This window comes from Pholcus phalangioides, unplaced genomic scaffold, assembly GCF_987345545.1.
Source record: "Pholcus phalangioides strain wild (caught in Gottingen) unplaced genomic scaffold, Ppha-v1.0 ptg000007l_1, whole genome shotgun sequence".
In the NCBI taxonomy this organism is placed as follows: domain Eukaryota; kingdom Metazoa; phylum Arthropoda; class Arachnida; order Araneae; family Pholcidae; genus Pholcus; species Pholcus phalangioides.
In genome coordinates, this window is record NW_028301600.1 from 46696718 (window position 1) to 46709758 (window position 13041).

Sequence of the window (13041 nt, forward strand, 5' to 3'; positions counted from 1 at the left end):
AAGAGATTGGGAAGTTGTGCTAAAAAAAGAAGTGGATCAATTGTAAACCAACTACTATCAGCTCTACAATACATGCCTCAGCATTCCACAATGGGTGAGGTCCAAACCACATCTGTGATGGAAACCTATCGATTCAATATCTTGATGGATAAAATCCATGGTCAAGGCCAAAGTACAATGTATTCGTACGATATCAGCACGCGTTTTCTCATACTGCCCAAGCAGATACACACGTATATACATGTGATTTACGTTGTGATACATGTAATTTTGCGTTGGCAGCATTGTCCCGTCCCGTTTTTCTACCCGTAATGCAATACTGAACTATTCTGGGTTTACATACATGACCAGAAAGACATACAGCAATTATTTGATCAAGTTGACGTAAATTTACATGGAGATATTCATGTAATAATCCGTTTTAAGTAAGTTGTTCTAATTTTTTGAAATATTTTTCGGGATGTTCTAATTTTTTGAAACAAAGCGGAAAAAGTAATTTGGCATTTAAGGAAGCATTCAATCTCTACTTTGAGCAAAATTTTTTGCTCAAGAAGAACCTCTTAGAAGATAGAAATACAAATTACAGCTATACTACAAATTTCAGTTTTCTGCTTTCTGACTTGAACATTTCGTGGACCGCACTTCTGCGTTCTATTTTTTTGGAAAAAACGTGTATATGTGACATAATTTTCTACCGTTATCCATAAAATGAAGACATATCATCTATGTACCTGAAATAAATGGCGCAGTTTGACCTAATTGGTCCTTGCGCCAATAAACCCAAAATCCAATGCAATCCTAAAATAAATTGCTCAAAATATGTGAATTACATAACTGCTAATTTTTTTCGTTCAAAAATATTTTAATCTTTGAATGTCTTATGTTCTAGATTTGATGGGTATGTTATATTGGTTCATACTGACTGACAAGAAAAGAAACTAAAGCTTTCATTTCGAGCCTAATCGTTCTCTAAGCTTTTCACCTAAAAACCTGGAAGACACTTCAAAGGTAAGTTTTCCAGTTTCAGTATTAGTGTTTGAACAGATGATTTTCTTATACATATTACTCTGAAATTGCTGTCCTATTAACGTATACACGTGTATGAAATTTCTCTGGTTAAGTTTAAAAAATATAAAGGAAAAATTGCAAAAAAGGTGGAAATTTAGTTGCATAATTTCACTCCCGTAAAATAATTCGAGAAAAAATATAAAAATTAATTTTTATTTTCCAATTTTAATTTAGACATGTATTCATTTTTCTGATACACCGAAACATATTTACCTCGTATCATTTGAACCAAAATTCGTTGAAATATCGATATTTGACATTTTTGATTTTTGACACTTTTACGTGATTTTATTAAGTCCCAAAATAAATACACAAGAGGGGGGGGGGGGTCATAAAAATTAGAAAAATCAAGAATTTCAATCATTGATTCTCAGGTCAAAGTTTATCAGATTTCAAGATATAAATTTATATTAGTAGAATAAAGACAGACGCAAATCATTCTACTGTAGTTGGCACATTTTTGACTGGTGACCGTATATTGCAATTTTTATATATTTCTTCCTATTTTAGTTTTGTGGAGATGCTACTATCCAAACCCACTTTCTCTACTTTTTTTGCTAGTATTTTATTTTATATTACATTCATTTTGGAATCAACCATTCAATTCTTTTTCATTTCGGACCATCTTCGTGGAACACCCTGTTTAGTTTTAAAATGTTTTAATTTTTGGTAATTAAAATGTAATGACTTCTTGCTTCGATGCTAGTTTGAAGTTCCAGAACTAAATAAGAGTAGATCAGCGTATTTCTTAACCTTTTTGAAACAAGGACCAGCAAAATCTTTACAATAATTTGGCGGACCCCTTGTGTCTCGTATCGACCTCTTGTGATCGTACATGTAATTTTCGTTGTTCCGATTTTTTTTATGCATTAGACCCGATACATATTTTTAACGATACTTATTTAAATTTGAAATAATTACCAAAGTCGTAATACATACACACACAGCGTTTTCATAGCTATATGATAATTATGTTAAAAATTATAAATATTCATTTCACACATTTGTCAGGTTTAACGTTTTTTCCGCAATTTTAATTACGATCGGCGATTGTGCCTACTTTTAGCAATGTTTATCGATGACAATTGGTGATATCCCGTATTTTAAAGGTTATTAAGATCCCACTTCACCATATTTTTGTCAATGAAATATGGTGATCAGATCATTAAAATATATTATTTTCGTGAAATACTGTATATTTATTTGTAGAGCCTTTTTTGCAATTTGTAGCAGTCCTTTATTTCCACACCCTATAGCAATTTTTACGATAGTTAGTAAATAGCATTTTAAATAATAAATTACAATTTTTGCAAAATTTAATGATATGACGAATGTAAGATCGCAATTTCCTGCATTCTCCTCGATGTTATATGGTGAACCTAAGTTTGAAGGTATAATTTTATTTGAACCCATATGGATATCACAAATATCAATTACAACGGGTGAATTATTTTATCAAGTCTGTCCTGTCTGCGGACCATAGGTTGAGAAACGCTACAATAGATGATTTAAAATAATAAGTGTATGTTTGTATTTGTATATATGTCTGTGTTTCTGTGATTTGTTTATTAAAAAAAGAGTGTGGAGGAGCCATCACATCACACTGGTGTAGCGCTATTTTTCACACCCTTAAATTTTAATAAGTAAAAAGCTTTCACGGATAGAAATAAAAAAAAAAGTTACTGTGGATATAGAAATATATTGATAACGTACTTGAGCACTGGCAATTCCCAAGTTCCATTGGAATTACTAATAAAATATCAGCAAAAAAAAAGACTTGCAGCAAAAACAGTATAGAAGATAAATAGTCTGTGAGTCTTGAAATATATACAATTTTACTAAATCCAACACAAACCACACTTTAAAACCGAACTTTCATTTTTACAATGCCTTCTTATGCGTTTTTTTTCCGCGCAAGTGCGCTACTTCTGTGAGAGAGACAAAAAAAAAAAAAAAAAAAAAAAAAAAACCAATAATAAAAGGGACTATTTATTCTAAAGGAATGTTTTCTTTTGTTTTACGAGACTATACAACAACAAGATATGAAGCTGATGTCCGATTCTGCCTTAGTCTTTTTCGTACAACTCTTATGGAAATGGACAAATATAAAGATAAAACTTGGACCTCTGGTCTTATAAAGCCGTCCATAGCTTTGAATTGAGTCCTTTTTTATATTGTTTGTAGGGCATGCTAACATAAAAATCTTAGATATTCGAGAGACTAGGGGAAAAAAAAGTAATACTAAAAACTGGAGAATATCAATTTTCATTTTTACCCATTTCCGTCAAATGAAATTTTTTCTTTAGTATTTTGAAATATTTTGTTATACGTATAAATTTTTGTACTGTAGTATCTATAGCTGCTGTTGAAAGTTTTATATACTACAGGGCACAGGTAAGTAACTCATAATAGCTTTGTTGGTATTTTATTTCGTATTGATGTATGTAAATAATTAGAATGTACGTAATTAGAGTTTACCTATTGAGCCGTCTATAGCTGTAACTGTTCCTGCGAAAGTTAAGAAAATTTGGTAGTTCCTTGAAGATGGAATTTGGAAAAAAAAATTAGAGCAAAAAAGAGATAAATTCCGACATTTATTTATAGAAGGTGCTTCCTATCACATTTATAGCACACATGCAATTGTTTTGCAACCCTGCGACTAAACTGTTTCAAGCTCCATGGCAAGGTATCTAAACATCTCCAGCAGAACCATTTCTATTCTCATTTATACACTAAAGATTATGACATTGAGCTCACTAAAACGTGCTTTACTGCTAAAACTCTTTTAAGAGCACGGTGATTCCACTAAAAGCCATGCGGAAATTTTTGGTCTTAAAAAAACTTCAACAATTCTCCCCATTCATTTATTAAGATGTTCCCAACACACATTTCATAATTTTCTGATGAATAAAGTTTGAAGACAATTCAGAACACGTTAACTTTATCCGTAGACTCCCTGTACCTTGCGCATTAGAGAATAAGAGTGTTTAGGTGCATATTTTTCATAACATCTTCCATTCATTTTGTGTTGTTTTTAAACAGTGATTTTATTGTAATGATTATTCGAAGAATGGAGATAAAAATTAAAGGTGGGTGTGAAAAAGTTTATAACACATTTTTAAAAAATAATAAAAACCGACCGATTTTGACATAAAAAAGTGAGGTTTGCACTAAAAACACTTATCAGAGTGTTTATTTTTCATAAATTTAAAAAAATTGTAATTTTCAAAATTTCACTCACAGATGGTGATGTATTATGAAAAACGTGACGTAATGTATAAAACGCTACGCAAACAGTGCATAATTAATGTTTGTTATGATTTGTGTTACATAAAACTAACATATGTGAGCACCCTTAGTATATAGTTCGGGATATATTTAAAACGATATTCAATTTTTACCTACGTATCTGTTAACATTGATTGCAGAAGAATCTCGATCACTTCTGTGATTCTATAATGGTTTGCAAATGTTATTGATCTGTTGCGCTACTACACTATTCATGTCACTTTTTATATGTTATGTCAAGTTTTTTATGATGAAGTGTCAGCTGTGAGTGAAATTTTGAGCTATTTTATTTATTCATGAAAAAAGAATCATGCCATGATAAGTATCTCAATAGAAAACGCACTTTTTTATGTTAATTGGTTGATTTTTTATTAACATTCAAAATGTGTCATGAATTTTTCGCAAACTCTGTATTTGAAATTTGAATGCGTCATTTTGGAGTGTGCGACTAAAAATTAATTTAATGTTCAATTCATTTTCAATGAACCCATATCGTACTTTTGCCTTCAACTTACTTTGGTCCAAATATTCGAAATACAAATATTGTTTTGTGTTTACGTCTTCACAAAGGAAATCTCTCGAGGCTATCGGAAGTTCTACGGAAGTGCATCTTGGCACTGTTTTCCATATAATAACGTAATCGAGAGCTACATAATAACGTCTGGTCAAAAGCCCTTTCCAATTTCAGATCCTATCTCAAAGCTGTCAGATTCCTATCTCCACATGATAGTCATAGCTGTATCAGATAACTAATGGATATCTGTTTTAGATCTCTAATGTGTTACGTAGCTCTTGAATGTCTGTTAGATGTGAAGCAGGCTTTGCTAATTTCCAAACTGCTTCAGCTTCATACGGAACATCTTGCATGAACCTCTATGCAGATGACGTCTACATCTCTATTAGGGCCAACCAGTAATTTATTACCTAGATGCATTTCTAACGCAGGAAATGCTGTCACGACGATGTTCCGGCTCTGGAGCAGCTGCGCCGAAATTGTGTCCATTCATTCATCGACAATCCACCTTCCCTCCACCTGACAGCAAACGTACGTGCTCATGCGATCATGAACATGGCAACAAGCTACCATATTCCAATATCGCTGCCAATCTGTCAAAACGGGCTGCCTACTATCCATATGTACTTGTGGATCTGTCTTTCCGTAGTCTCAATCTCTTTGAAATAAAGGGATATCGTTCGCAAAATTGAAGCATATTATAGTTATTAATCTCGACGGAATATATTCCGCTAAGTGACTTTGTAAACGCGTTATCAAACACGAGAATAAAAATTTGATAAATTCACGTATTGCATATTCCTCTCTCAAACTCCTATAAGTATTATGTTAATAATTTTACTATAACACTTGTAATTATATTTCAAAAAAATCAGTCAAGTCTTTGTCATCTACTAGAACAAATTTTTAATTCTTATAATATCGCGAGGAGGCCCGTAATTACTTTAAAAAAACTTAATTATGCAAATGAATTTGATATGATGATTAAGCTCCAAATATATGTTTTAAGTACTCTGCATGTGATGCTAATCAATTTTTATGTTAAAAAGCTGTTTTTGAAAACGAATTTTATAACGTATTAATGTCTTAAGAAAACTGAAAAATATTCTTAAATAAAACATCTCAATTTATGATAATAGGTATTAAACGAAACAGAGTAGTTCGTATTCTAAGAAATTTAGTTTTTTAACCATCTCTTTATATCACATTTTTAAAATTTCATCATCCAATTTGCTTTTAGCAATGCCTTAGTCTTGATGGTAATTTTTAAAACGGTCTATATTTCTTTCGTAAACAAATTAAAACAATTCCGAATCCGCTATTCGGAGCAGAAATAATTTTTCTGCTTATTATTTAGCCAAAGGGGCTTAAATAATAACACTATTATTCATAGGAATCTCGATATAGTAAAAACATCGAGGTTTATATAGATTACTTTTCTCTGTTATAAGTTTATTTTTCTCAATTCGATTTATATGGAGAAAAATAAAATCACTCATGCGCTAAATACACAATTCTGATTAAAACAATAGGATTTATTTTCTTTCAATTTACGTATTTTTGTATCTAAAATATTTTTTTCAAAAAAAACTATGCTCCGTTTGAAGTAAACAACTTTTTTGCTACAGAATGATTGAAGAATGAAAACGTTGATTCAAGTTGACTGTTAGCAGGAAAATATTTACAAAATGTCGGGATTATCGACAGCTATAAAAACGGAACTAGAGAAACGAGAGTTTTTCCAATAAAATGAAAAAATAAATTGTGTTTACAGATATATTTCGCATAAAAACTTTCTAAAATATATTATAAAATAAAAATACAAATTCGAATGAGAAAATAATAAATAGTTCGAAATACTTGTTATTATGATATGGAAAACGATCTCCGAGACACCCTAATTACCATGGATGCAGTTTGAATATAGTGTTTGTTTAAATTGTTATTTCGTGCGTGTTTCAGGTTCAGTTGGTTCGATCCATTATCGAAATATTGAACCCCTTTAAAATATGTTGTTCAAATTGAATTCTGCATATTAAAAAAATTGTTTTCATTTATTCTATCTGCATGATTTAGTCTCAGGTAAGGTCTTGCATGTGCTCATTCATTTTTTCAAACGAAAGGTTTAATTAAGGGTATAATTTATTGGCACATCCAATGTATACACAGCTTGTTTGTTAGAATTTCGTGGCAATTTCTAATTGAGCTGCAACATCTGCATCTTTCCACAAGTTTTTCAACGGTCATTTGCCACAATTTCTTTGAAAATAGCGATTTGTTCATCCGTTGTTGATGTTATGGATACCCTCTGACCCCTCGCCATTCTTGATATTCGGTCGGCTGTTTTTGAATCGCTTATGACCCTCACAATATTTGGTTTGACTCTCTTTCCATTCCAAATTTTACACTTGAACACTGTCGAAAATTCGACATTTTTCTTCACCAAAGCTAGCTGGGAATGCCTTACAACAGCCATTTTCGCCATTTTCAGCACGTTGCTCGCAAGCACCATGGTGCTCGTCAAACCCTTAAGAGTGCTCAATTCTCGTGCCCGATTTTGTGCTCGTGAGAACTTGATCAACGCTTCAACTAAACACCCTGTAAAAATTGCATTGAAGGTTTACAATTATGCCGATTTCAGGCATACCTATTTAAAGTTGCTCTTCGTTTGATGAAGAGCATAGGCCGTGTTCGCGACTCGAGAAAGGTTGAAGAATTATAAAATAAAATCAGTGCCAAGTTGAAAAATAAATAAATAATCTTAATTTTTGTTGAAAAAGCACCGCTGCAACGTTGGCAGACTGCAGTAGTCTCATTGTTACGATTTGACAAAAATTGTATTTGTTGCGACATCTCTCAGTAGGAGTATGAATTGTTATTTTAGTATTTTTACAGTAAGTAGATCGCACTGATATCGCATCACGTTTACTAATACCGGATAGAATGTCCTTCATTGTTCGAGAATATTTTTACTGTATATCACTGTAGATCTGCTGCTATAAATGGGAGTTCGTGCCAGACACCAAGATTTCCGGGGGTACGACTAAAAGTATTTTTGAACCACTGGTGTATATGATGCTACAGTTTTAAAGAAAAAAGTGTACCGATGTTATTCTCTATTAGAAAAATAGATGTGGAAGAATAAATATGTTCTAATCTTCCACAGTAATAATCATAATAACTAACAAATGGAACAAGTTACGATATTACAGCGTAAAGGGTGATAATTTCTGCTCCATTCATTTTGTGGACAGTAAGGAAAAAAAAAAAGGAATGATTCTCTCTCTACCGTAAATTTTTGTGGTCTTAAAGACTTCTCTCGTCCAAGCGAATGATGCGCCAAGATGCTTTGAAAGCAAAAGATGAGATTGGATCTAAGAAAAGAGAAGAAGCCTAGACTCCCACACTGTGCACGACTGACTTAAAGAGCAGAAGATGGAAGAATTTCCGACATCTACGGATTTCCAATAGCCGCCTTGGTCCAAGTTTTCTGCCCTTTTCATTTTTTTCCCCCCCGATCTCTCTCTTTCTTTGGGGGAAGGAGCCTGAAGAAGTGGGGAATCCAGCAGTTTCTTTATCCGCCTTAGAGTCCAGCAGTAGTAAGTGGACCCATTAGAAGTCATGGAGCTCTTCACACGAGGCGCTCCACCACCGTCATTACGCCAGTCGCCAGGATTAATGACCATGGATCAGGAGGCTCTTCCTACAGCTGGGACAGTCACGACTCTCTTGCCGCAATAAAAGATGTGATCTACAAGAAAAGCTTGAGTAAGGGGAAAGAAAGAATTCAACTAAAGTAATATATACGATATCTTAAAACAAAAATTACAAAATATAATCTGCCCTATCGAATGCAATGTTCTAGCGTTAACTGATTATTCGAAATGTTATTTGCAATCTCCGAATATAGTGATGGTCAAACTACGGCTCACTTAGAGGTTTCTTGTATCCGATCCCCCCGCCACAGATTTCAAAGTAAGAGTATAGAAATTTCCGATTTCAGTGTTTCAAAAAAACTTGTTTAAAGAGATTATCCCTTTTTTTGCATGTGTAGAAAATATAGTAGCGAGAATTTAAATTGAAATTTATTTAAAAACTTTTGCATATGCAAAAAAATGGAACACACATGCAATAAATATGCATAAAGTTGTTAAAATATACTTACTGTATTTATTTTTTCACAGTTGTAAAAGATAATCCATTGTCTCATTTGCAATGAAACCCCATGACAGTCTTTAAAAATTACAACACATTCCGCCCACTTCATATCTCGGCATAAAATTCCAATTACCGTATTTCTCCTCTTTAGCCGGCATGCCGGGAAACAGCGAAAGATACCAGCATGCCTGGAAATTCGAGTCAGAGAATCTGAAAAATTCTTAGATACACTGTATCTTTATTTTAAAAATCCATTGAATTAGCTAAATGCATATTGTGATCCAAATTAAACCTCTCTTTTATCGCATGCTAGCTGAAGTAATGTCCGAATTGTTCGGTCCACCAAAATTTTTTCTTTTTGTTTTTTGGCCTACTTCTAAAAAAGTCCCATCACTGTCCTCATACAATTAAAAATTTTATCGTTTCGAATTTTATATACAGGGTGGTTCACAAGGAAGTACTATATGCTGTTTCCAGATGCTGTAAAATAGTAGCAGTTGAACACAGGTTCCATCAGGTACATGTTTTCGTAAAATTTGTGTCTCGCTACTTTAGCCATAGTGCGCATGGCATGTGACTAGTCAGTTGAAATGGCAGCTTCTGCAGTGTGGAAGACATTTTGCCTTCTTGAATTAAGCAAACGAAATCTGTAACTGCTGTACTATGAGATTTTAATACAATTAGAGAACAAAGTTGTCACACTGTCATCCCACAACTGTGGCATCAACTAAATACTTGACATAACCAGAAAAGAGCTTCCTGTGGGACAAAAAGTTTTCCCTTGAAAAAAAGCGCCTACATCGCTTCCCTTAGTAGCAAGACACAAACTTTATGAGTACATCCACCTAATAGATCGCAATTGTGGTCCGTGCCTTTAACTGTTGTCGTTTCACAGCACCTGAAAAACATATACTTCTTTATGAATCACCATGTATTGTTCAAAGAATTGATATTACTTTAGTGAGTTTTCCGTTTTGATGTTATTGCATGCAAACCAGCTTGTTATGATGACATAATCATTATGCCCATCTTCAAAAGCGAATGAAAGCATTATTTGGTGGATGGCAGTGACGAACCAAATAATAAAAGGAATAAATTTTTAACTCCATAGATCGAATAGGAAATAAAAGCTTTCAGAGCTCTTAAAAATGGGAATTAATTTACCCTTCAAATGCGTTAAATAAATTGCTCTCCACTGAAATTTTGAAAAAGAGTTAAGTAACAAGCGATTATGAGTTGATTTATTCATGCTGTTGGTAAATTTAAATTGAAGACGTCGTGTAAAACTAATTTATTTTAAAGACATAAAATTTCTCGAATCTCTCTCTCTCATATTAGAGTCCAGTCTAGGCAAAAAAATTATTATCCAATTTGATTGCTTCACCAGGAAATTCTCGACTCTAATTAAACACCATAAAAAGTTTAATTAATTAGAGTGTTTGATGAGGTTTAACGCTGTTTCTATCAAGTTGTTTGAAAAAATTACGTTACATATAAAGATTCAAAGCAGAGTGTTCTGTGATTTTTATGCTTCCACATTATAAACTCGAGCTCACTGTCTTGGTACTAATTCAATCTCTTAATCTTTTACCGTCGTTTAGTAGTGAGTTTTTGAAATGTTTCGGTAAAATCATGAAGGGCAAATTTCCAGAAGAAGAAACAATATTTCAAACCAAAATTTAAGAATTAGTCATTTTTATTATTTTAATATTTAAAGAACCTCGAGTAAAAATTTAGCGGATCTAAAGATTTATCAACTGTCTATCCGGATGCAATATTTTGCAACTGGTACCAAAGTAATTTACAAGATAATCTAAGGTGGAGCCACGCACAAGTTTGGCTATATCGCGGTAGTTATCTCTCTTATAGATGGGTTTTGCATTGTTCAGTTCAGCGATGTCGTTAATCCTGTTGGCGAGTTGCAGAGATATGGCGTCTATAATTCCAGGGAGAGATAGCGATAGAGAGAGAGAGCGTGTGTGCGTGCGTGCGATCTCAGTCCTCTCTTTCTCTCTAAGGGCGTACCCTAATTTCTTATGCATATGCTGTAGTATACTATATGCGTGATGTGACACTGTTTGACTGATAGAATTTCAGATATACTGTACACATTTTTCAAATAAACCACTTGTGAAATTGAGAAAAGTTGTGAATTATTAAACGTCATTTTAGAAAATTATTTTCAAAAGCATGAGATAGAACGAAAGAACTGTACAGGGTGACACAAAAACATTCGCATGAGTTCATAAATCTATTTCAAAAGATGCAATGGATAACATAATTGTTATCTAAGAGAGAGAGAGACCCAGAAACATCACAAAACTATAAGCTGCAAAATCTGCCTGTTTATTTTTGTACTATATTGATGAATTCGAACGGATTTTTAGGCAACCTCTACTTACGTATAAATGACTCGTGTACATAAGAAGATGCGCAAAAACAAAAAAACGGAAAAACAGACTATCCGACGGCAAAACTACACAGCTACCAAGAGAGGCTTTCCAACGCGGATGTCAAAGTCAAGCAGCTATCTATTAACCTCTAATTACATACAAAAGGTCACTGCAGTATCTAAGCTGCTATCACGAAAAGAGCTTCGTAAGAATCATGAACATTGGTCATGGGTGCTGTGGTGGAAACTGCTGATAAAAAAGACATCGTCAAGTTTCTGGCATAGAGGTGATGTTCTTTCACTGTGCGTGAATGTTTCGACAGGTGATGATATAACTACGTGGCGAGACACACTCTAACATGTTTTTTAGATTAAAAGTAAGTTTATGGCCATGTAAACTGCTACCATGATTTTCAAGATGCAAAACCAAAATGGAGGTTTATGTTAAATCAGGCCTAGACAAATCTCAGGTGCCAGGTCGCCATGGTAACTAAAAAACCGGTATTAGTGCAAAAAAACTTTCTTTGTGTAGTTACTATTGCAGGCTAGAGCAGCAAGAAATGCTTGGAATTTATAGCATAATATCTGTCAACATGAAAGAGGGTGGGTCACTGTGCCCTGGAAAAGTCGAAAGAAATATTATTTTGGACCTTTTTCTCGAGGTAAAAATATTTTGGCGATTTTTTTGCAGTTTATCCAGCCCTGTATTAAACTGTCATCCGTTTAATGAAAGAGGTCAGAGGAAACATTTTGGGCATGTCCGGCTTCAAATTATAGACATGAATATCTTTAGAAAGCCCTTTCCAGTGTGCAACGTAACTACTGCTAAACGAAAGAGTGAAGCATTATTTATGTGCACAAGCGTTACTTTTGCTAGTCTATTCTACCATGCTAATTAAAATGGCGGATTATTCCTTGCTAATCTGATGCGATTTGATTTTGAAGGAAACGAAGGAAAATCTCACCCATTTTAGTCCAGCATACAATGAACTGCTTGATCGCTTTCTGTAATTACGAATGCATAATAGATCCCCATTTTTTTCAGATTAAAAATAACTTAGCTCTAGAAAACAGTATAACATTCCGAATAACAATTATCTACCATTAAATTCTAATCGATGGTTCTTGTCTTTGTATAATTTTGTTCTCGAAAATTCACTGAATAAATGGGCATTTCTTTCCGATACAAAGAATCGAAAAGAAACTTTGTTTGTGAAGAATGCATATTCTCAAGGCACCGTTTCAAGACATTAGTACAAACAGCTGTTCAGTGCCACGTGCTGTTTCAGTATTTCAGTAGAAGCACAATCATTATTCGACGTTATAGAATTCCAACAGCACCAAAAGACCCAAAAGCACTATTGAAATGAAAGGAACAAGAAAGAAAAGCAAGAAAATTTAGAATCAGATGTTAAACGAAGCGTGCATTAGGCTAACTGCATCGTTACGGCAGTGTTAGTAAGAGGAGGTGCTCGGTCGTGGTGCAGTAGCTGTTCGACTTACAATCAGCAGAACAAAACTGGTCGTTTGCCAATTGCCGAGTCAACACTAAATCTTCACTTAATGACCATCACGCGAAATCTCATTAACTTACCCCTCGAGTACTTACTATTAAGTGTTT

At 33.6% G+C, this 13041-nt stretch overlaps 1 protein-coding gene across 1 annotated transcript in view; it reads left to right on the plus strand.

Annotated features, from left to right (window-relative positions):
• The first annotated feature begins 918 nt into the window (after window positions 1-918).
• Window positions 919-13041, plus strand: part of LOC149085381 (atrial natriuretic peptide-converting enzyme-like) — a 261184-nt gene continuing 249061 nt past the window's right edge. The window contains exon 1 of the mRNA XM_089233369.1: window positions 919-1008. The gene's annotated coding sequence lies outside the window, so the exon portion shown is untranslated. The remainder of the gene's footprint in view (window positions 1009-13041) is intronic.